General features: G+C 39.1%; 1 non-coding gene across 1 annotated transcript; it reads left to right on the top strand.

Moving 5' to 3' along the window:
- Positions 1 to 585: 585 nt before the first annotated feature.
- LOC136210104 (small nucleolar RNA R71) lies at positions 586 to 692 on the top strand. The gene has a single exon (XR_010677811.1). It is a non-coding gene; the product is annotated as a small nucleolar RNA R71 (small nucleolar RNA).
- Positions 693 to 25,531: the final 24,839 nt, after the last annotated feature.

Raw genomic sequence — 25,531 nt, 5'->3', positions numbered from 1 at the left:
TTTCCATTCATAGCATCTATAAATTTGTCGATTTTTAAAGATAAAGTGCTAATCGTATCTCTTGTTTGATTTTGATAATTATTTACACGATATTGATTAGCATTTGCATTATTATTATTATTACTATCTTTCCAATTAAAGTTAGGATGATTTCTCCATCCAGGATTATAAGTATTAGAATAAGGATTAGTAGTTTGGTTTTGTCCTTGGACAAAATTTACTTGTTCTATCTCATTCATACCTTCGTAATCAATGTCTATCTGGATCGGATCATTAGGATCGCACGGTGCCATAAACCTATCAATTTTGTGCGATAAGGCAGAAAATTGAGCTTGTAACATTGCAACTGGATCAAGATTCATTATACCTTTAACCGATGATGTACCTGAGGATAATGGTTTCGCCGTTGGTATATGTCCACGCTCTGCGGGCCACATACTGCTGTTGATTGCCATTTCCTCCAAAAGTTCTCTTGCTTGGGCGGACGTCTTCTTCATAAATAACCCTCCAGACATAGCATCTAATGAACCTCTAGTTGTAGGATTTAATCCATTATAGAATGTCTGCATTAAAAGTGCATCTGGCAGTTGGTGGTGTGGGCATAAACGTTGAAGTTCTTTAAAACGTTCCCAAGCTTCATAAAGAGTTTCATTATCATTTTGTGTAAAAGATGTCAATTCTTTGATGACTCTTGCGGTTTTTGCTAAGGGAAAATATTTTGATAAAAACGCTTGGGCTAATTGGTCCCAAGTTTCAAATGTTGCAGCAGGCATAGAAGTTAACCAAATTTTTGCCTGATCCTTCAAAGTGAAAGGAAAGAGGCGAAGTTTGATTGCTTCGGCTGTTACATCAGTAATTTTAAAAGTATCACAAATTTCTAAGAAATTTGTCAAATGTGCATTAGGGTTTTCGTTAGGTAGTCCATAAAACGTTACGTTGTTTTGCAACATATTAAGCAAAGCAGGCTTAATTTCAAATTGATTTGCGTTTATACGGGGTCTAACTACACTATTAGTTACACCGGCCATTCCTGGCCTAGCATAATCCATAAGTGTCGGTGGATCGGCCATATTTTCTAGCTGGATTTTTTTGGTTTTTATGGGTATTTTGTCTTTGTTTTTGTTGTTTTTCTTGTTTTTCTTAAGTGTTCTTTCAATTTCTGGATCAAAAGGGTCTGGTGGCGTGCCCGAATTTCGCGAACTGCGCATGAACTTGAAATTGTTACACGAGCCAAACTACCTTCAAAACAAAATTGAAAACAAATATGTTATATAAACTGAAAATAAATAAAATATAAAAGTTGTATAAAAAATAATGTGTAAACCTAGATTCGAAAATAAAATACGAAAAATAAAAAAATTTTGTCAAAAATTTTGGCGTATCCCCGGCAACGGCGCCAAAAACTTGTTGAGCGATTTCCGCAAGTGCACGGTTTCGCTTGTAGTAATAAAAATATCGATCCCACAGGGATACGTTTTTTAACGAAAAACTTATTTTTGAATTTATTAATTTCGAACTTGTTAGATTTACTATTAATTGTAAATGAAAAGTGAAATTTATCTAATTGAATTTAGGAAAAAAAAATAATTTTTTAATTGAGTTTGAGGACTTTGAGTATTTGAAAATGCTGGAATAAGATTTTATATTTAGAATAAATCGATTGTTAGAAAGATCTTCTGATTTAGGGATAAATTTTACAAAACAGGAACATTTAGAACTTTTTAGAAAAATAATGAATGTATTCATTTGCATTAAGCAAAGAAAACAACTTAAACTTTGTATCAATTATGATGATGAAATAAATGACGGAACCTCTAATTAATTGGCTTTGAACGCGACAAAACCCTTTCGGGATAGTTGCCCTTACTCAAATTAAAACTCTTTCGAGATGATAATTTACCTAAGTGTTCAACAAAGTTTCCTTGTAATGATTTTGAATTTAACTACGTATTAATGAAAACACCAGCCTCACTTATATTGGATTGGTTACCATAAGTGCTGCATAACGATTTGTCGAATAGAACGGACTTTATTAGATGAAAAATAAATTGATACAAGTTTACAGAGAACATGGAGCATCGAGTTCTTCGAGGGCGTGCAAGTGAACGGCTGATCAGTCCTTTCCTTGGGTTTCCTTAGAGGTTGTCAGGCTCAGGGACGAACACTCTACTCAATCTTCTCGCTGTAACTTCGTAATAGGGATTCGGTCGGCCACTACCATGATGCAAACTAAAACTGGAACAATGTCTAAACGCTACTGAGTTGTAATTAAACTATAAACAATATGTGTACCTCATCTTGTTTTGTACAGAATCTAATTTCTAACTCTCGAATTGTTTTTACTTAGAACTTAGACATTAGTTCTACGCTCTGATTCTATATCTATATTACATAACATTACATTGCCTTTTTTCTCAACATCAACTCTTTATTTATAGATGTTGAAGGGTTGTGATTGAAGTGATGTATCCTTTGTGAAAAATTGTATCCGTTGGTTAAGAGTCGTGTCCGTTGTGAAAGGACGTCTTTATCCACTTGAACGAACGCGTTTCTTGGATTTCAACATGTGTTAAATGCATTTGGCAAAATTTCTGCACTTACCGAGGATAGGAATCCTCGGCCGTGAATGGGGGAGCATTAAGTTGAACGTTGGACGAAGGGAGGAAATATGAACCACGCGTGTCGCGGCCGTGGGTGGGGGATTCGCTGTCGCGGCACGGTGAGTTTTCCATTTCTTTGCTTTCGTTTGTGTCCTCGATTTACGTCGTCTTTGACTCCTTTTGTAGGGTTTTTCTTCTGTTTTAGATCCTTTTTCGTTCCTATTTGGATTTTACCAAATATTTAGGTACCTTGCAAGAAAGAAAGATATTGGAGAGTAAAAGTAATCTAAGCAGATATAAACAACGTAGATTTGCAATAAAAATGATGTAAATGTTAATGATATTTTAGGTATATTTTGGGCTTAACATTCACTTTGGATTCCTTCACTTTGTTGGTTCCTTCGTAGGTGACCTCCAGCTTTTTCCAGATCTCTTACGCCGACTCACAACCTGAAATCTTGTTATATTCTGCAGCATCAAACGCACAATAAAGCATGTTTATAGCCAAAGCGTGATTTTGTAGCTTCTTGAGATCATCTTCTATCCATTTGGCCTTAGCTTTGACAACTATTTGGCCAGCCACAACTTCAACAGGAACAAATGGGCCTTGGACTATTGAAAGCCATGCACTCATATTTGTTGCCTGAATAAAGTTTTTCATCCTATTCTTCCAGAAGGTGTAGTTAGACCCGAAGAATAGGGGAGGCCGAGTAATGGACAGCCCCTCAGGTAAGATCTGAGTTGTCTGGTTTCCTGGGAGAAACCGAGTACTGTTTTCAGCCATAGTGGGGATCAGCTCAAGGTAGTTAAACCTTTCACAGTGAGCTTTTAAGCTCTGATACCACTTGTTGGTCCCTTATAACGTAACAAGTTAGTTCCAAGGGGGGGGTAGGAACTATTTAAAATTTTAGTACGTTAAGGCTGACTTTTTTTTCTTTGAAAAAGGATTACACAGCGCGCTGAGTAAATTAAGACACTAGCTTAGTCAACTGGTGACTAAGTCAGCTTCTTTCTTTGAGTCAGGAGATAGCACTTGAGTCTATTCCTGAACTCAGATACTCAATACACACAACTCAGCGTGACCTCTTTACTTGGTCAGTTTTGTTTAAGCAAGCAATATATATATATTAAGGAGTTTAAGGTTAGAAAGATGTTACTCAGCAGATTTATCCAGGTTCGACCTCTAAGCCTACGTCCTGTCCCCGGAACACGTTCCGAGCTTTCGAATTCTCTACTGAGCTCTTTAACGGTAGAGCATCAAACCTTTTACAACTTAGAAGCTGAGTATAACAAGAGTACATTCCTCTATACCTCTACTCACTCCTAATCTCTCGCTGAGTACTATAACCGAGTACTCAGCCTCTCCTTTCTAATCTCTAGAAATGATAAAGATTTGTCCTAAACAACAATTGCTAAGATACCTTAGATGATTGAATAATCACTCTAGACTTTTACACGAAAGATATAGAATTTGGTGTAAGTATTTGCTTTGCTTTTTCTCACAGAACTTCGAGTAGAACTTTGGTCAGCGTAATGGCTTGATAAAGATCTGCGTGGAATGAAGCAACTGAAAGGCCCTATTTATAGAGACGTCTGAGGTATTAGTCATTTCGAATTTTGAAATAACTGTTGGAGGGAAACGGCTTCCTGTCGTTGTCACTCAGTCCTGCTCAGTGCTCTTGGCCAATCAGATTCAAGTATCTTCTTTCTTCGGTCAGTACTGAGCAGCTTTTAGTCAGTCCGGCAGAATGTCTCTCCATTTATGGTAAGGTCAACTAGACAGCTTTTTGTGTCTTCTGAACTTTACCCAAAGTAGAAATACTTTGTCTGGAAGTTGTTCTTGCTCAGCTGCTGTCTTGTACTCTTTGTCGATACAACTCAGCAGCTTCGTTCCGAAGTTGTTCAATGAAGGTCTTCTCGATCCTTCTTTCGCTGAGCTGCGTTTTGTACACAACGACAGCGTTTTGCACACGTGGGCCGAGTGGTCTTGATCTGTTTAACTTGGGCTTTGACTTCCGTATTGGGCTTTAAGCCGTTTAGTCTTTATGTCTTATAAACAATTTAACTCAACATTGAATAAACACATTAGTGTAATAAATCAAAGCATTTAAACTTAGTGTGTTTAGAATATATTTAATTTTACTTAAATAATTATGTCAAATCAAAATCATGTGGAAAGGTGTTTCAACAATGGAAACTCAGGTTGGGCTCCCTCATCACAAGAATTCTTGAGGACCACCAGGTGAGCACGGTCGAAGAAGTTGAGACTTGGGGTACGGAAATCACAGCGGCACTGCTGTTCGGATTAGCATACAGCCAACCCATCAAGTCTAAGAAAGGAAAGGGGGTTATTGAAGAAAATGAGGAAGATGTTAATGCAGAGGAAAGAGAACAAGCTATGCCGACCAAGAAAGGAAAGAAAGTGGTGGTAAACAAGGAACCTGATGACCGCACTAGACAGGATAAAAAGAGGAAAGCTGCCCAAACCTCTTCCAAAGATATTAACTCTGCTCCGAAGAAGATTCGGTTTGTATCAAGTGCAAAGAAAGCTGATGCTGAGCAAGGTCAGGAGGAACCTAAGTCAGCAGAGAAACGAAAAAGGCAAGTTGAGCCTGAGGAAGAAAGTGAGGAAACCCCTGAACAACCTTTGCAAAAGAAGAAGAAAAATTTTGGGTTAAAGCCAATTGATGCACCTCCTCTTGACTTTGTAATCTCCGAAGACTCACACTTTGTGAGAAGTCAAAAAATTGATCTTGAGAAAAATCCTACTAACCAAGAAGAAGAACTGGGTGATATTGGAGGTCAGTTTCATGCTGAGCCAAGTGAGGAAGTTGCTGCTGAGCAAAATCAAACAGTTGATGCTGAGCAGACTGAAAATCAAACTGAGCAACAAGTTCAGGACAAGGTGGTAGAAGGACTTGATGCCGACCTTGGTCCTATCCCTGCCTCTGAGTCACATGACTCTATTGCTGCTGACCCCCTTCTCAAACCAACAAGGACAGCACAGGCAAACAACTCAAACGAAAGGCTCAGAAATCTCCAGTCATCGACCTTCTGGATGATTCTCCACTAAGAGAACCGATTACTGCCCTCACAAAACTCCAGTTTCAATTCTTCATTGAACCAACTCCAGACCGACTTAAGGAAAAACAAGCCTCTGTTTCTCAAGCTGAGGAACAAGCCGACCCCAAAGCTCCTCAAGGTCTTGTTTCTGCCGAGCAAGTGCTCGAAGTTCATGCGACTCAAGACAAAGAGTTAGCAAAGGAAAATCCTGCTCAGGTCAGCATTGAACTACCTCAACATTCTGAAACTAATCAGCTTCAGACTGACTCCGAGCAGGTCAATATCTCTGCCGATCCACCTCTTCCTACTCCTTTATCGCAGAATGATAAACAGTCAGTTCCTGCTGGTGATCTGAATAAAAGTCCAACTGCTGACCATGCTGGCACATCTGCTTCTGGACAGCATCAAACTCCTCCTCCATCCGGTGCTGTTCCAATTTTGGCCTCTGAGTCTGGACGAAGAATCATCGACTCAGCTCAAGCCTTACTTCAGGATATTCATCAGCCTCATGCCGATGCTGCTGGGTCTGCCCATGTTGAGCTAACACAACTTTCCTCTGTCACTCAACTTTTAACTGAAATCAAGGGTCTCAAGGACTTGATGAGTGTCATGACATCCTTCGCATCTCAACAACCCAAGAAAGAATCAATAGTGAAGCTGGCTGAACTCCAGCTGAAAATGGTCAATCATATGAACTCCATCCAGGGCCAACTCAATAATCTGTCAGCTGTGAACTCGATCTATCCAACCTCTGCTGAGGTCAATCAACTGGTTACCCAGCTAACTTCTGAGCTGACCGATGCTCGAGAATTAATCTCCTCCTCCTCCCAGTGTTCCATTGAGAAAATTAGTGAAGCCGTTCGCCTACTCAACCTAAGTAAAGAGGAAATGGACACTAACCAAGTGAAGACTAATGAGATTCTGAAGTACTCTCAGTCCATATTTGCGCAAGTTCGGCATACCAATGCTCAACGTGAGTTCTATGATGCTGCGTTGCTCAAAATGTATCATCAATCTTATGCCAAGCTGTCAGAATCTATAACTTGGATCGAGAAATCTCAAGAGTATCTTTTAAGTATGCTCAGTTCCACCATCAGGATCCCCGCTTCCACTCTGGACGATGGCATGGCAGTCTTCAACGGTCTTCGGAAGAGTACGAGTCAACTCCAAATGTACTCATCAAAACTGACTCGTGTTGTTCTTCACGGGACATTTACTCCTCCTTCATCTGATGCTGGCAAAACGGGGGAGAAAGAAAAGCGAGCTGCTGGAACTCAGCAGAAAACGGGGAGGCATCTAGTTCTGCAACTCAGGGTCACCAACAACGAACCGCCAAAGGCAAAGGATTAGCTAACCAAGCTTAAGTCAACAGGAAGAAATAGATTGACTAGTCTTAGTTCTTGACTTGTAGTTTTATCTGGCGTGTTCTATTTTGTTAATGCTGACCATCTATATATCTTTTATTCAAGCTGATAAATCTTATGTGATGCTTACTTACTTGTTGTACTATGTGCTGATCTGTCTTAAATGAAAAAACAAACAAAATTAAAAAAAAGGAACATACTCAGTACACATTAGCTCTGATACATCTTTTCATAACTTTGATACCTAAATTGACTATGTATCAAACTGAGTAAACATATGTTTCAAGCATTGAACTCTTCTGAAAGCTGGCCTAGGCTCATCTGAATTAGATCTTGGAAGGTCTAGAATTAAACTAAGTCAGTACATGCATGTCTTAATTTTACTCGATTAAATCTTAGAAGGTTTAGAGTTAATTTAAGTCAACAGATGCAACCCTTACGGGGGAGTAACTTCAGAAGTATAAAAAGAATTTCAATCATGGGGAATCTCAATGCTGAGTTCCACAATTAAATATTTTGCCAACATCAAAATGGGGGAGTTTGTTGAAACACCTTTCTACATGATTTTGATTTGACAAAATTATTTATAGTTAATCCATGATTAAGGGGCAATTAAATTTAAGTGCTTTTATTTAATTGTACTAATGTGTTTGTTCAATGTTGAGAATAAGTATAAATGAAAACAGAAATAAAAAGTAAGACATGAAGAAGTTGTTGGTCCATTATAATGTGACAAGGTTAGTTCCAAGGGGGGGGGATAGGAACTATTTAAAATTTTGTCCGTTAAGGCTGACTTCTTTTCTTAAGAAAAGGTTTACACAGCGGCGCTAAGTAGTTTTAAGACACAAGCTTAGTCAACTTGTGACTAAGTCTGTTTCTTTCCTTGAATCAGGAGATAGCACTTAGAGTCTATTACTGAACTCAGCTTCTTAGTGCACTCAACTCAGCGTGAGTTCGTTACTTAGTCAGTTTTATAGCAAGCAATATATAAAGGAGTTTAAGGGTTAGAAATATGTTACTCACCAGACGTATCCTGGTTCGGCCTCTCCGCCTACGTCCAGTCCCCGGAACGCGTTTCGAGCTTTTTGAATTCTCTACTGAGCTCTTTAAAGGTAGAGCACGAAACCTTTTACAATAGAAGCTGAGTATACAAGAGTACATTCCTCTATACCTCTACTCACTCCAATAACTACCACTAAGTACTATAACTGAGTACTCAGCCTCTCCTTTATATTCTTCTAGAAATGATAAAGTGTTTGTCCTAAACAACAATTGCTAAGACACTTTAGATGATTGAAATCACTCTAGACTTTTACACAATGATTGGAAATTGGTGTAAGATTTTGCTTTGCTTTTCTCACAGAACTTCAAGTATGAATTTGGACAGCATTTCGACTAATTAAAGATCTGTATCGAATGAAGCAATTGAGAGGCCTTTATATAGTGACACTTCAAGCACCGGTAATTTCGAATTTTGAAATAACCGTTGGAGGCAAACGGCTTCCTGTCATTGTCACTCAGGACGTGCTCAGTGTCGTTGGCCAATAAGATTCTTGCATCTTCTGTCTACGGCAGTGCTCAGCAGCTTTTCATCAGATAAACAGAATGTTTCGACATTTACGGTAAAGTCTTCCAGACAGCTTCCTGCGCCTTCTGAACTTTACCCAAAGTAGAAATACTTTGTCTATAAGTTGGTTCTGTTCTGCCGCTGACCTGACTGCATTGTCGCTCAACTCAGCAGCTTCCTCTTGAAGCTTTTGTTAGAAGGCTTCTCGATCCTTCTTCATGCTGAGTCGTCGTTTCACTTGATACGACTGCGTTTTATCTTCTTAGGCCGTGAGGTCTTGATCTGTTGACTTGGGCTTGACTTCCACTTATGGGCCTTTAGACTTTTTATCTTAATGTCTTATAAATCAATAAACTCAACATTGAACAAACACATTAGTGTGAATAAATCAAAGCATTTAAATTTAATGTGTTAGAATATTTTTTATCAATTACTTAAATAATTTTGTCACATCAAAATCATGTGGAAAAGTGTTTCAACAAACTCCCCCATTTTGATGTTGGCAAAAATATTCAGTGAAGAACTTAGTGTTGAGCTCCCCCATGATAGTTAACCTTATATTACTCAGGATACTCCCCCGTAAGGGTTGAGCTACTGACTTAGTTTTACTTTAAACATTTCAAGGTTTAATCAAGTAAGTCTAAGGTCAGTTTTTAGAAATAGGTCAGCTCATGGAACATATTCTTTTTAACTCAGTTTATGCGGAAGATTTAGATATCAGAGAGCGCTGAGTATATCTTTGTTCAATGTGTTTAAGAAGACATATAAAAGAGGTCAACTTATAGATCAACACAGCATACAATCATAGAGCAATGTAGACAATTAACACAGTTGATTTAATGAAGATGCATTAGAGTTTATCACAAAACATAAGTAAGCATCACATAAGATTGGTCAATTTGAAAAGGTAGATGCATGCATAGTTTTGTATTCCGGGTCAGCACAATAAAATACATAAGGGAAAGACTACAAGGTTTTTTTTTTAAATCTAAGTCTAGCAATCCTAGCCAAGCTATTTTTTCTTGTAGTTGAGTTGGGCTTCATGCTCTTTAGCTTTTCCCTTTCCCTTGAATTTCTGCTGACTTCCTGATGCTTCTCCTGATTGTTGAGTTCTTTGAGCTTGTTCTTTCTCCCCCGTTTTGCCACCATCGGGAGGAGGAGGAATGAAGGTGTCGTCAATGGCAGCACGAGTTAAGCGGTCAGAGAATGCCTTAAGCCTGCACGTGCTTTCATTAATGCCATCAAAAACAGGAACACCCTCATCCAAGACAGAACGTGGAATCTTGATAGCCGAGAGACCGAGCATACTCAAGATGTATGCTTGAGACTTTCCAACCCAGGTCATACTATCAGTCAGCATGGCAAAGGCTTGATGAAACATTTTTAGCAAAGCTGAGTCAAAATACTGACGTTGAGCATTTGTGTGGCGCACATGGTTGAAAGTGACTCGAGAGTACTTCAGAATTTCATTCGTCTTGAGTTGGTCAGTTTCCATCTCTTCCTTACTCAAGTTGAGTAGACGGACAGCCTCACTAATTTGCTCAATGGAGCATTAGGAGGAGGAAGAGAGTTGCTCATTTGTTCTGGCTTGCTCAGTGTGAAGCTGGTTAAAGAGTTGATGAACTTCAGCAGAAGTTGCATACATTGTGTTTGCAGCTGACAGTTGGTGAAGTTGACCCTGTAGAGAGTTCATGTGATTGACCATTGTCAGCTGGAGTTCGGCCAGCTTTGTTATTGATTCCTGTCTGGGCTATTGAGACTGAAGTGAAGTCATGACACTCAGAAGATCCTTAAGACCTTTGATTTCTGTGAGAAGCTGAGTGACAGACGCAAGCTGAGTTGGCTCAACAGGAACTGACCCAGCGGCATCGGTATTTGTTTGATGGAGGTCCTGGAGTAGAGCGTGAGCTGAGTCAATGATTCTTCGACCAGACTCAGAGGCATTCAAATAAGAGTAGGATCCATCATTATTTGGCTCAGTTGCCGGAATACGAGTAGAACCGGATTGTGGAGGTGTTTGATTCTGCTCAATATTAGAGGTGCCAGCATGATCAGTGGTTGGTCTTGAGTGGATATTTCCAGCAGGAGCTGACTGGATGATATTCTGCACTTGTGTTTTTGGAAGAGAAAGATCGGAAGAATTATCTACTTGCTCAGAGTCAGACTGAAGCTGACTGGTTTGAGGAGGTTGAAGAATTTCAGTACTGACCTGAGCAGGTATTTCCTTAGCTGGCTCAACATGTTGAGGAGCAGGAACTTTGAGCACTTGCTCGGGATCATCTTGGCTTAGGGGAGCAGTTGAGTCGGCATGTTCCTTAGGATTAGAAACAGAGGCTTGCTTTTCCTGTTGCTCTGGTGGAGACTCAATGGGATTTGAGAAGAACTTAAATTGCATATCTGATAGGTCAGTGATCTGATCCCGCAGAGGTGAGTCACTCATAAGGTCAATGACAGGGGATCTGTGTGCCTTCTTCTTAAGTCTCCGTAATTTCTTAGTCTTTTGAGGGTTAGCAGGAATGGACTCAATAGAGTCAATGGGTGAAGTTGCCCCTAGATCAATGTGTTCCTTTGTTGTTGGCTCAACTTCTTCTTCTTCAACCTGCTCAGTGTAGGTTGTTTCATGTTGTTCAACATCTGATGGCTCATGTTGCCCATCATCCACTGTTTCCTCATTATCAAACTGACCACCCAGTTCTTCTTTATCTTGTTCACCCTGTGGTTGCTCAATGTCAACGCCAAGACTTCGTGCAAAGTGTGAGTCAGCAGGGATGACGAAGTCAGTGGGAGGTGCATTGATGGGACTTAACTCAGAAGAGATTTTCTTCTTCTTTCTAAGTGGTTGCTCATCAGTGTCCTCTTTCTCTTCTACCTCAGGCTCAGCTTGCCTTTTGAGGTTTTCTGCTGACTTAGGCTCAGCTTGACTTTGTGCAACTTGAGGCTTTGTTCCTCTGGACACAAACCGAACCTTCTTCGGTGGAGAAGCAGCGTCTTTTGAAGAGGTCTAAACAGCTTTTCTCTTCCTATCCTGTTTGTCATCTTGACCTTACTTTCCCTTCTTCCCTTTTCTGGTCTGCATCCCCTCGGTTTCCTGAACAGCGGCCCCTTTTCCTTTCTTGGGCATAATTAGTTGATCGTAGAATAGACCAAACAATGCAGCTGCAGTGATTTCTGTTCCCCAAGTGTGGATTTCCTCAACCAAACTCACCCGGTGATCTTTGAGGATTCTGGTGATAATGGAGCCTAACCTAAGGGTTCCAGTACTTCTTTGAAACCCACCGATTATAAAGATAGGTATGTTGATCGGCTTATAGGTCAGCATGTGCCAGATGAAGCACTGCTCAAAGTTTGTCGCTGAGTTGGTGGAGTTGTCCTTAGGGAAGAGGAAATTGGTCAGTATGTAGTGGGCCATCTTTTGATGTTGACCCATGGAGGTACTCGAAATTTCCCCTACATGACCAGGAGGTTTACAGAACTCAACGGAGTACTCAATCTTATCTTGGTCACCTGATTTTCTAAGTTGAGCTCCTTCGTTTTTCATTTTGAACAGTGAGGAAAAGTAAGCAGGGTTGATGAAGATATCCTTCCCTCGAACCTTGGTGACCATGTAGTCCCGGTTATCATCAGCGACTCTTAGGTTAGGCGTAGAATTCCTTCACTAACTCAGGATAGGTAACTTCTCGAACTGAGAACAGCTCGATCCAGGCGTTCTTTGTGATCCACTTATAGAAGGGTTGCTCAGCTTCCACAAATCCCTTTGAAAACCATCGAGAGTGGTCAACCTTATACCCCTTACGTTCTCGTAGACTAGAGAGTAGGTGCGTTCCACGGGTTTCTTTGCCTTGTCCTGCTTTTGCTTCCCTTTCGAGGAGGTGGCTTGGTCATCCTTGGTTTTCTTCCTCGGTGTAGTGACCTTTGAGTGGTCACGTTGACTAGTTTCTTGAGACTTGGTGGGAGTCTCACTATGTTCCTGCTGAGCAGGAGATTGAGGGTTTTCATCGGAGCGGTTATCGTCGTTGTAACAACCTCTTGAGACATTTTGAGAATCTTTTGTCATTATTCTTATAGAAGTTTGAGAAGTTTGGGAATTTTTAGAGAAGAGTATTTGAATACCAGAAATTTCTAAGCGTAAAGAGGTAAGAGTGGGAATTCGTCCACTATTTATAGAAGTGTCGAGTTGATCTGAAGCATTGAGGTGGCCGTTTGACCTCGAGATACTCAATCGATAAGGATTCTGGCATTTATGACACATTCGGCGCATGTATTTTCTAATTATTGCACTTACATCATCCTAGGTGGCTATTTAACTCACGTGTTTTACATTAAATTTTGCAACGGATCTTTACTCAGTGTTAAGGATTCCAAAACGTTTAAGGTTCTGAGTAATTAGTTCAACGCAAAAGAATTATTTGTGTGCTTAGAAACTCAGCTTGAGATAATCACTCAGCGTGTATATCTACTCAGTATGTAATAGACATTGATTTAACATAAATCACTCAGCATGGTAGTCAATTCAGCATGCATATATCACATATTATACTTGGAATTTATTGAAGAGGATTAAACATACCAATGGCTTCTCTAAGTATGTTGAATTGCTCACGAGCCAGTGGCTTTGTGAAGATATCAGCATGCTGCTCATCCGTTGGGACATATGTCAGCTTGATCTCTCCCTTGAGTACATAATCTCTGATGAAGTGATGTCTTATGTTCACGTGCTTCAGCTTACTGTGCTGGATTGGGTTCTTTGATAGGTCAATGGCACTCTTGTTGTCACATTTGACTTCAATTTTTTTAGTCTGAACGCCATAATCTTCAAGCTGTTGCTTAATCCATAGGACTTGAGCAACACAGCTACCAGCAGCAATGTACTCAGCTTCAGTGGTTGATAGGGCTACTGACGCCTGCTTCTTGCTGAACCAGGACACAAGACAGCTTCCAAGGAAGTGACATCCTCAGTCAGCTGCTTATCTTTTCCTACAGGGTTAGTTTCATCGAACTCAACATGTACTGACTCTTCTAGGACCTGAGTTTGTTTATTGAAAACTCTATATGCTTTACTGTTTGTTGAGTAGCCTAAAAAGATAGCTTCATCAGCTTTTGAATCAAACTTAGCAAGGTTGTCTTTGGTATTTAGAATAAAATATTTACAGCCGAAGGCACGAAAGTATCCAATGTTGGGCTTTCGTCCTTTCCAAAGCTCGTAGGGGGTCTTCTTTAATATAGGTCTAACTAGAGCCCTATTAAGTATGTAACACGCTGTGTTGACAGCTTCTCCCCAAAAGTACTTTGGAAGCCTATGCTCACTCAGCATTGTCGTGGCTATTTCAACCAAGGTTCTGTTTTTCCTTTCAACAACCCCATTCTGTTGAGGCGTTCTAGGAGCAGAGAAATTATGGTCAGTGCCGTTGGCTTCACAGAATTCAACAAACTGTTGGTTTTGAATTCTCCACCATTATCACTTCGGATGTGAGCTAACTTAAGGTCTTTATCATTTTCAAGTTTTCTTACTAAAGTTGAAAACGTCTCAAAGGTTTCATCCTTACTACTCAGCAAGATGATCCAAGTGTACCGAGAAAAGTCATCTACAATGACAAAGGAAAATCTTCTACCACCCAAGCTCAGCGGCTGGACTGGACCGAAGAGATCCAAGTGTAGCAACTCTAATGGACGCTTAGTTGAGACAATGTTTTTACTATGAAAAGATTGTTTGGTTTGTTTTCCAGCTTGACAAGCATTGCATAATTGATCTTTTTCGAACTTAAGTTCTGGCAGTCCCTCAACTAATTGCTTTCTTGCTAATTTGGCCAGGAGGTCCATGCTTACATGACCAAGTCTCCTGTGCTATAGCCAGGAATTTTCTTCCATTGACACTAAGCATACAGTTTTTGAAAATTTCTTTTCTAAATTCAGCATAAAGACATTACCAATACGAGGGGCAGTTAAAATCAACTCATTTGTTTTACCCTCGAATATTTTACATCTAGTGTCATCAAATATAACTTTTCTCCCATTATCACATAGCTGAGCTACGCTGAGTAAGTTATATTTGAGTCTGCTGACTAGGGAGACTGACTCAATAGTAGGATTACCAACAACGGTTCCTGACCCTAATATCTTACCCTTTTTGTTGTCTCCGAAACTTACACTTCCACCTCATTTACGCACAAATGTGATGAACTGAGTTTCATCACCAGTCATATGCCTTGAGCATGCGCTGTCAATGTACCACATCTTTTACTTCTCAGCACACCTCAGGCTTACCTATAATATAGCTAGTTATCTTTAGGTACCCAAGTCTTTTTGGGTCATTGTTTGTTAGGCTCAGCAGGTAAAGCATCATATTTAATCTTATGACGACACACTTGGACAGTGTGTCCATTTTTCCCACAGAAGTCACAGTTGACCTTCCGTTTAGGATATCTCACTAACTGGTCAGCACCCCAGTGCTGAGCATGCCAGCACACCTTTATGGTGTGTCCTTTCTTCCCACAAAAGTCACACTGGACATTCCACTGAGGATTCCATCTCTGCTGACTAGTACTTCGGTACTGAGTGTTCAGAGGAATATTTCTTTTATTCGGAACCTTGAGTTGGTTCTGAATAGATGTGACGTCCTTTTTCAGTTTCTTAGAATCTGATTGGACCTCAGAGATAAACTTTTGCATAATTTCTACGTTGCTATCCAAAGTTGAGTTGTCTTGGAGAAGATATCGAAGGTCACTCAGTTTGACCTCTTCAATCTCGTCACATTGCCTGCTGAGTGCTCTAACCTTCTTGTTACACTTTTTGACAAGTGTGTAGGGGTCACTCAGGGCATTAATCATTTCATTCCTGAGCAAGGGTAGTGATATTACCTCAGTTGAGTGTACCTCATCGTCAGATGCAATGGAGGGGTCAGCATGCTCAGAAACACAAGGCTCAGCAAGCTCATCTGCCATGAAGTAGATCTTTGCTGACTCAGTGGCATCAGCTTCTGATGATGATGACTCATCACTATCACTCCAGGTTGCCACCATTTCCTTCTTGCCGTTCTTCCTTTCCTTCCTCAAGGTAGGACAGCTTGATTTGATATGGCCAGTTTGATGACATTCAAAGCATGTAATGGGCTTTGAGTGGTCCTTCTTGTACTTGTTGTCGTTGGACTCAGCTTTGTACTTGTCAAACTTCTTATAAGGCTTCTTGGAATATTTATCATTCTTTCTGAATAAACTTTTCATCTTTCTAGTGAACATTGCCATTTCTTCATCGTTTGTTGAGCTCCCATCAGTGGAGTCACCTTTCATGACAAGAGACTTTTGCTTCTTGTCTTCAGACTTCTCCTTCACCTCAAAGTTCTTCATTGAGATCTCATAGGTCAGCAGCAAGCCAATGAGTTCATCATACTTGTAGGTGGTTAAGTCTTGAGCTTCCTCAACAGCAGTTTTCTTGGCTTGCCAGCTTTTAGGAAGACTCCTCAGTATCTTTTGAACTTGCTCTTCCTCAGTAAAGATCTTGCCAACTCTTATGAGCTCGTTGATTATGTTTGTGAATCTTGAGTTCATGTCAGAGATTCCCTCATCATCATTCATTTTAAAAAGCTCGTATAACCTCATGTGCTGGTTTACCTTGGACTCCTTAACTTTTTTGGTTCCTTCGTAGGTGACCTCCAGTTTCTTCCAGATCTCCTGCGCCGACTCACAACCTGAAATTTTGTTGTACTCTGCATCATCTAACGCACAGTGAAGCATGTTTATAGACGAAGCATGATTTTGTAGCTTCTTAAGATCATCTTCTGTCCACTTAGTTTCAGCTTTAACAACCGTTTGGCCGTCAATAGTTTCAACAGGAACAAATGGGCCTTGGACTATAGAATGCCATGCACTCATATTTGTTGCCTGAATGACATTTTTCATTTTGTTCTTCCAAAAGGTATAGTTAGACCTGAAGAATAGAGGAGGCCGAGTAATGGACAGTCCCTCAGGTAAAATCTGAGTTGTCTGATTTCCTGGGAGGAAACGAGTGCTGTTCTCAGCCATTGTGGGGATCAGTTCAAGATAGTTATATCTTGCTCAGTGATCTTTTAAGCTCTGATACCACTTGTTGGTCCCTTATAACGTGACAAGGTTAGTTGTAAAGGGGGGGGGGATAGGAACTATTTAAAATTTTGTCCGTTAAGGCTGACTTCTTTTCTTAAGAAAATGTTTACATAGCGGCGCTAAGTAGTTTTAAGACACAAGCTTAGTCAACTTGTGACTAAGTCTGTTTCTTTCCTTGAGTCAGGAGATATCACTTAGAGTCTATTCCTGAACTCAGCTTCTTAGTGCACTCAACTCAGCGTGAGTTCGTTACTTAGTCAGTTTTATAGCAAGCAATATATAAAGGATTTTAAGGGTTAGAAATATCTTACTCAGCAGACATATCCTGGTTCGGCCTCTCCGCCTACGTCTAGTCCCCGGAACGCGTTCTGAGCTTTTTGAATTCTTTACTGAGCTCTTTAAAGGTAGAGCACGAAACCTTTTACAATAGAAGCTGAGTATACAAGAGTACCTTCTCTATACCTCTACTCACTCCTATAACTACCGCTGAGTACTATAACCGAGTACTCAGCCTCTCCTTTCTATTCTTCTAGAAATGATAAAGTGTTTGTCCTAAACAATAATTGCTAAGACACTTTAGATGATTGAAAATCACTCTAGACTTTTACACAATGATTGGAAATTGGTGTAAGATTTTGCTTTGTTTTTCTCACAGAACTTCAAGTATGAATTCGGACAGCGTTTCGACTAATTAAAGATCTGCATCGAATGAAGCAATTGAGAGGCCTTTATATAGTGACACTTCAAGCACCGGTAATTTCGAATTTCGAAATAACCGTTGGAGGCAAACGGCTTCCTATCGTTGTCACTCAGGACGTGCTCAGTGTCGTTGGCCAATGAGATTCTTGCATCTTCTGTCTACGGCAGTGCTCAGCAGCTTTTCATCAGATAAACAGAATGTTTCGACATTTATGGCAAAGTCTTCCAGACAGCTTCCTGCGCCTTCTGAACTTTACCTAAAGTAGAAATACTTTGTCTATAAGTTGGTTCTGTTCTGCCGCTGACTTGACTGCATTGTCGCTCAACTCAGCAGCTTCCTCTTGAAGCTTTTGTTAGAAGGCTTCTCGATCCTTTTTCATACCGAGTCATCGTTTCACTTGATACGACTGCGTTTTATCTTCTTGGGCCATGAGGTCTTGATCTGTTGACTTGGGCTTGACTTCCACTTATGGGCCTTTAGACTTTTTTTTATCTTAATGTCTTATAATTCAATAAACTCAACATTGAACAAACACATTAGTGTGAATAAATCAAAGCATTTAAATTTAATGTGTTAGAATATTTTTTATCAATTACTTAAATAATTTTGTCCAATCAAAATCATGTGGAAAGGTGTTTCAACTGAAGTCAGCATGAGAACACAGCACAAGCTGAGTGGAGTGTAACTCAGCATTACAGAAGATAAGTCTTCCTCTAAACTAAAGCTTGAAGACGAAGCTGACTGAAGAAGCTGAGTAGAATATGACTCAGCCTCGCCAGAGACAAAGAACAAAAGCAACGTCTATAAAGTTCAAGCTGAGTATTCGTTAGGACATCGCCAATGATCCGTTTGCTAAAAGACAAGATCCGATAACTGTCTGCACCAATAACAGAAGCCTTGGAATTACGCACAGAGTCAATTTCGAGACGCATGGGTCAACTGGGATTTGGCTAAAAAAACGAAACTGGCGCATTCTGATTGCTGACCAAGCGTGTGACGCAAGAGAGACGTTTAAATCCAACGGATACTCCCATATTCAAATGATTAGAGCTTCAGAATCAACTATAAAAGGAGAAGACCATCTCTTGGATCCTTAGCCGAAAACACAACAAGAAAAAGAGTATATATACAAAGCACATTCAAACAAGAAAAAGATCTTACACCAAATTTCTATCTTTGTGTAAAAGCTAGATTGAATTTGTTTTCATCTAAAGTGTTCTTCATCTAAAAAGAACAGATTTGTATCAATTGTAAAAGATTGAGAGAGTGGTGCTGAGTACTCGGTTTTAGTACTCGGCGGTAGAGAAAAATCTGAGTGTTCGGTTATACCACTCAGTAGGAGTTGAGTAGAAGAATAGAGGAAGGTACTCTTGCATATTCAACTGCCTTGTAAACGGGTTGTGCTCTACCTTTAAAGAGCTCAGTATTGGATTGAAAAAGCCCGGAAGGACTCTGGGGACTGGACGTAGGAGGTGAGGCCGAACCAGGATAAATCTTGCTGAGTAATTTCTAACCTTTTCTCTCAATATATATATATGTGATGTTTGCTTAAATTACTCATGATATAAATTGTATAAGCTGACACTGAGTAATCTGAGTGCTGAGTTGGAAGCTGACCTTAAGTGTTACTTCCCAACTCATAAGTAAAACGGTTCTAGTCAGCCTCTGACTAAAGTTGTCTTACATCTCTCGGCCGTGCTGACTAAAATTTGAGTCAAGTAATTTAAAGAATTGATTAAGTCAGCATTATTAAACGAAAAAGTTATATTAGTTCCTAACCCCCACCCTAGGAACTAATCACACGGGACCAACAGGAACAAACTCATAGCATAAGAAGGAAGAGCTTGTATTATGGATTTGAGTAATACCTCTTTGCCTGCGCGGGACAGTAGTTTGGATTTCCAACTCATAATTCTGGCACGAACTCTATCAGAAATAAATTGAAAGATCCTAGATTTGCATCTCCCAACTAGAGACGGAAGACCAAGATAGTTGCCAGTAGTTGATTCTAGTGAAATTCCAAATAATGAGCTTAATTGTAACCTCAAGGAAGTACCACAATTCTTGCTGAAAGAAATTGAAGACTTTGAGAAGTTAGCCTGTTGGCCCGATGCTGACTCATATAGATTAAGGCATTATTGAACCATTTGGCATTCCTCCCTTGAGGCTTTAAAGAAGAGGTAGCTGTCATCAACAAAAAACAGATGGGAAATAGACAGAGGTGACCTCGCTATGCGGCACCCATGGATTAGATTCTGATCTTCAAGGGCTGATAAAGATGCCGATAGACCCTCTGCACAAATGAAGAACAGGTATGGAGAGATTGGGTCTCCTTGACGGAGTCCTCTCTGTGGATGAATCGGCCCCATTGTGTGGTTATCGTGGATGACTTTATATTATACTTTCCTGACACACTGCATAACCAGAGATACCCATTTAGTATCAAATCCCAGCTTTATCATCATTTGTCTCAGAAACTCCCACTCAACACGATCATAAGCTTTAGCCATATCAAGTTTTAGAGACACATAACCTTGTTTCCCTCTAGTCTTTCCCTGGAGGTAGTGATTGACTTCAAAGGCCAGCATGATGTTGTCTGTAATCAATCTCCCTGGGATAAAGGCACTTTACGGTGGGGAGATAATGAGATTGAGGACCCGCTTTAACCTGTTAGCTATGGCCTTGGCTAGAACTTTGTAAATCACATTACATAATGCTATTGGTCTGAGATCAGAGACTTTTTCTGGCTCATTTTTTTTTTTTGGGATCAGAATGATGTTGGTTTCATGGATATGATCAGGGAATTCTCCATCATTCAGCCACTGGATACATGAGTTAACCACATCAGGCCTAACAAGACTCCAGTAGTGTTGATAGAAATACGAATTAAACCCATCAGGACTTGGGCTTTTATCCGGGTGCATAGAGAACATGGCCTACTTAATTTCGACCTCTATAAACGGCTTGAGCAATTCCTCATTTATCTCAGGAGAGATTTTGCGCTGTACATTAGCCAGAATAGGGTCAGGATCACATCCTGAAGAAGCAAAGATGTCTGTAAAATAGCTAGTGATTAGAGAAGACAAACCTGAATCCTAATCGACCCAGCTGTTAGTATTATCCTTCAGTCTGTTTATTTGGTTTTTCCTTCTTCTACTATTTACAGCAGTATGAAAGAATTTTGAATTTGTATCCTCAGCCTGTAACCACATTATTTTGCTTCTTTGCTTCTAGTATAACTCCCGTTGGAGCAAAATTTCGTCAAGCCAGGTTCGAGCATTTTGCAATAGCTCTCTTGCGCTTTCGTCTGACAAATTCCTGAACCTCCTAATACCATGCTTACACTGCTGAATTTGAAGCTTGAAACGAGTACGCACTGCAATTCCCCATTTATGCAATTTCAACCCACACATTGCCTGTCTGCTTAAAAGATCCTCGCCCGGTTCACATCCAGGCCGAATTTACATGTTCATCACAGTCCTCCTCACGGGTCCAAGCATTTTCAAATCTGAATAATCGAGAGGGAGGGGCAGAAATAGGCTTCGGAAGCAAAAGCAGCGAAGAGTGGTCACTACATGAAGCATCTTCATTACGAACATATGCCGAACTAAACAGAGAAAGCCAAGCCACTGAGGCGAAAGCCCTGTCTAGCTCCACCAATTGACGAATTGTCCGGTCATTCCCGATCCCCCGGCAGTTCCAAGAGAGGGTGCTCATTGCCTAGTGCGAGCCAGATTAGCCCGGCTCACTTCCAATTTTTCATTCAACACACCCGCTAAATCTTTAACCACTGAACTTTCACAATCCATAGAACCTGGTTGCTGCTGCTGAGAATTAATTTCCTTCCCAAATACACGCTTGCGTTTAGGGTCAGTGAACTCTATACCCTCATCATCTGTATCCGGTTTATAGGCATTGGCCTGTTTTGAGTTCCCTTGTTGTTGATTCTCCTTTCTTGAAACCGTACACATCCCCTGTCTGTATCCGGAACTAAAACCCGGAAGGACTATTGTTGCAATTTTTGGGATCACGGGAGGGGTTCTTGTGTTTCCGGTGTCATCCCCTGTAGAAGATTCTGACAATAGAGTAGCTGGGGTAAGCAGTTGGAGGGGTCTGTTCAGTAGAAATCTAGACTGAGGCTGGTTAAGTGAGCGTCGAGTAGGTGCCCGTAGCCAAGGGCCGTATACACGCTCCACAGCGTTTGGGTCTTCGACCTCCAGCAATGCCTGACAGAATTTATCGGTGTGCCCAATGTGACCACAGATGAAACAAAAGGTTGGAAGGCGTTCATACTTGAAATTCACCCAGATTATACTGCCCCTAGATAAGCTAATTTGCATTTTCCGTTTGAGAGGAAAACTCACATCAATAGACACCCTGATTCTAAGGTAAGTGCGAGAAATACCTGTAAAGTTATTAGGATCCGCTTCAATTAACAGTCCCATGTAGTTTCCAATACTCTTGGCTACATTCTCAGACATAAACCCCACTGGAAGATCATGAACCTGAATCCAGAATTCTACGTGTGTGAGAGGTAAGTCCGATGGGTTCTGACCCTCTTCAATACATTTTAGAATCAGTAGGTGTTGTTCAAATGTCTAAGGACCCCCCTGGATTACTCTGTCACGTTCCTAGGGATGATAAATTTCAAAACGAAATAGATTTGGACCTAGATCCTTAATAAAAATACCTTTAGACGGGCTCCATAAGTTAGTTAACATTGATTTTATGAATGCCGCTTTAATTGGCCGGTCGATGAGGAAGCGACCTATCAGACACCAGGCTTTGGGCTGTTTGGGGGCGGCGATTTCATCTGGTTGAAGGACGAGGCCGGTGCGCAGTTCTTCCTCGAGCGTGAACTGGTCGGAGCTGGCGCCTTGATCCATGGATTTCGCATTGAAAGGCAGAGAATTTGAGTGAGGGTTGTGAATGGCGGCGGCGGAATCGCAAGGCTCGACAATAGCGAGGTTTTCTACTTTTCTTATTTTTAAAAAATTAACTTCTATTTACTACTAAAAACAACTACTTATTATTACTATATCACGATTTATGATATTGAATATGTATTTTTAGTGTATTTTTAAATTATAATTTTTTAATTATTTAGGGTGCTCGATGTACTGTATTTTTTATAGATGAAAAAAATTATCTTAGAAAAAGATTATTTGTAAGACATATTTATTCACATGTACCCAATAATTCAGTCAACTTAACTTTGTCCGATACGTATTGATTTTTTTTTTTTTTTTTTTTTTTTTGAAGAAACGTATTGTATTGTGGTGTATAACCTATTACAAATAAGATTTTTATAATAGTCAATGTAAGCCAGCTACAATTAAAATGTTATTAATGAGATTTTCTCTACTAATAAATCCACCACAAAAATAGAATAATCATGAACCTCACTATGTTTTCAAATGTTTTGTTGTCCATTTTTTGGTCAAATTACAAGTACATACCTAAATATAATTTAATTGAGTAATTTTGGCTATATATTCACATAAATGAATATTTCATGATAAGCAATTAATGGTTGATGAAGGTACTGCTAAAAGCATCTTTAGTGAAAATATTTGGAGACTAACTATCAATTTAATGTTTTTCATTGCTTATAATCAACCACTACAACTCTTGTCACTATTATTTTTAGTTGTAACTTTGAATTGTCTTTAACTATTTTTAGTCATGATGAGCCACTGATTTCAACAACAGATTTTTTTTTATGACAAATGGACCAACTAAACTAAAGAAAAGTATAACATATCCATTAGAGTTAGTTGTGACTTTATAATAAATATAAACCGAATATAAAACGGAAGAATGAAACTACGATCGCGTACTACCAATTACAAATCAATTATACTAAGGTTATAATTGGAAGAAGACAAGATGATTCATGTGTGAGAAATGGCTTTGAGTATAATTTTTGGTGCGAGTATATTTGTAATTTGTCATTTTATTCTTAGGAGTTCTTTTCTTATTCCACATGGGATACTTATTAAAGTTTCCAAGGGTATATAAAAGTTTGAGCTTTATAAGCCTTTAAATTGTGTTTAGTGGGTTTTGACAAATATACCACATTCGCACGCTTGCTCGTTCGCCCGATGAGACTGGGCTCGAATTTTATTTTTAATTTTCTTCACAATATCCGTTTTACTCCTTTGAAGTTTTCTTCAACAAATTATATGGTCAAAAAACGAATCCTGATTTTTCTCCTATTCTATCTCCTCAACTGCACGTTCTAACGTTCAGATTTTCACAACTTTTATATATTCGTTTGGTTTTCAGCTTTGAGACATACATTTTTTTATCTCTTCTATTCACAAACTTTCTAGGCAATTAATTACTCTTGCTGTTTCAATACTTTCGACTTTGAGTGCACAAGTTTGAAGGTCTCTGTATTAACCTTGGGGAGTAACCGGATTTCAGATTGCACATCGGTCTGCCGAAATCACTTTCAAGACAGTGGCTCCTGCCACGACACAGTTCGATTTCCGTTTCAATTTGCGATAAGTGTTTTTCTGTAACCCTAATCTTTTCCTACAATAAACTAAGAACGAATGTTTGAGAAGGAGAGAGAGAGGGTCGAGGGCCGACGTGGAGAAAGAGGTGTGTAACTTTTGATTTCTCTTGTTGTTAGGATTATAACTATGCTTACATAAATTGGATTCGTCCAAATTAACCTAATAACCCATTAACTCATCATAACTACACCGAGCTATTTCCATTATAAATGGATTATTTGACCCATCATAAATTTCCTACATACATATTTTTGGGTTAAGGTTGCAAAAATACCCCTAACGTTTTGGATCAGGAGCAATTTTACCCCTAACGTCTAAAATGGTGCAATTTTACCCCTAATGTTTGTAGCTAAGAGCAATTTTACCCCTAACGTTGAGAATTTGGGTCAATTTGAGAAATAATTTCATCAAACTGTCTGTTCCGTCATGAATCTTGTCATCTACACTTCACACGTGCATCATTTTATCAGTAACAAATCACAGACATATATTGGGATGTGCAATTGGGCAAAAAAAATTCAAAAAAATTCATCGAATTTATAAATATTAATCTCCAATTCTATTATTAAACTACAAAAAATATGAAATCCTTTTTGTTAGAACGAATTGATATGCAATTGGTACAAAATAAAGATAAAAATATTTGTATTTTATAATAGTGTCTAAAATTGATCAAAATTATCAACATTAGGAGTAAAATTGCTCTTGGATACAAACTTTAGGGGTAACATTGTACTATTTTAGACGTTAGAGGTAAAATTGCTCCTAATCCAAAATATTAGGGGTATTTTTGCACCCTAACCCCATATTTTTTTTATGAACATTTGTCTCATAACTTGTTAAAATTGGTGAAATCAGAATTTATGTGGATAATAATAGTTTTAACAGTCCCATAAATTTTTTTATTAATTGCGTTTTTGTTAGATAGGTTAAGATTTCATAATTTTTAATAAACCATTCTTGAAATATTCCCTAAATAAGTTAGTAGAGAAAACCAACATTTTATACATACCAAGAAACTAATATTTATATGATTTTCTTTATAAAAAAGGAGTTGTATGAATTTTTTTTTTTTTTTTTTTAAGAGTCTTTAAGTCTATGACTATGATATTAAGAAAGTGAAAATTAAAGAGAGAATAATTGAGAAAAGATGTTGGGAAATAATTGAATGCAAATTAAGAGAAATCATGAAATTAGGTAATAGGTGCTTTTCTGCTCATTAATTATCCCTAAGTTGAACAATATTTTTCAAAGAATAAGAAAATATAAAAGTCTACATTCAACGGCACGTGAGTTGACTTCCATTCATAAAAGGAGTGAGAGCCCAGCTCCTTTAAATGCACGTGGGGTCACTTGTTTTCTACAACCTACTCATTTAGTCATACTTCGCCAGCTTGTAATTTGATAGTAGTAATTAGTGTTTAAATATAGTAACTATTATTTTATGTATTTTTTACCATTGGATTATTGGTAGTAAAGTATTCAAAAGGCTATAAATTCAAAGTAACCATGTAAAAAAGCACTTATAAACATCTCCAAATGATTTTTAATGCACTTTTTAAAAATAAAATAAACAATCGACTTATATGTTAATTTAAAAGTGACTAATAGATATCATTTCCAATAATGTTTTTTACA

This window comes from Euphorbia lathyris, chromosome 10 (assembly GCF_963576675.1).
Source record: "Euphorbia lathyris chromosome 10, ddEupLath1.1, whole genome shotgun sequence".
Classification (NCBI taxonomy): domain Eukaryota; kingdom Viridiplantae; phylum Streptophyta; class Magnoliopsida; order Malpighiales; family Euphorbiaceae; genus Euphorbia; species Euphorbia lathyris.
This window is presented reverse-complemented; position numbering and strand designations above follow the sequence as displayed.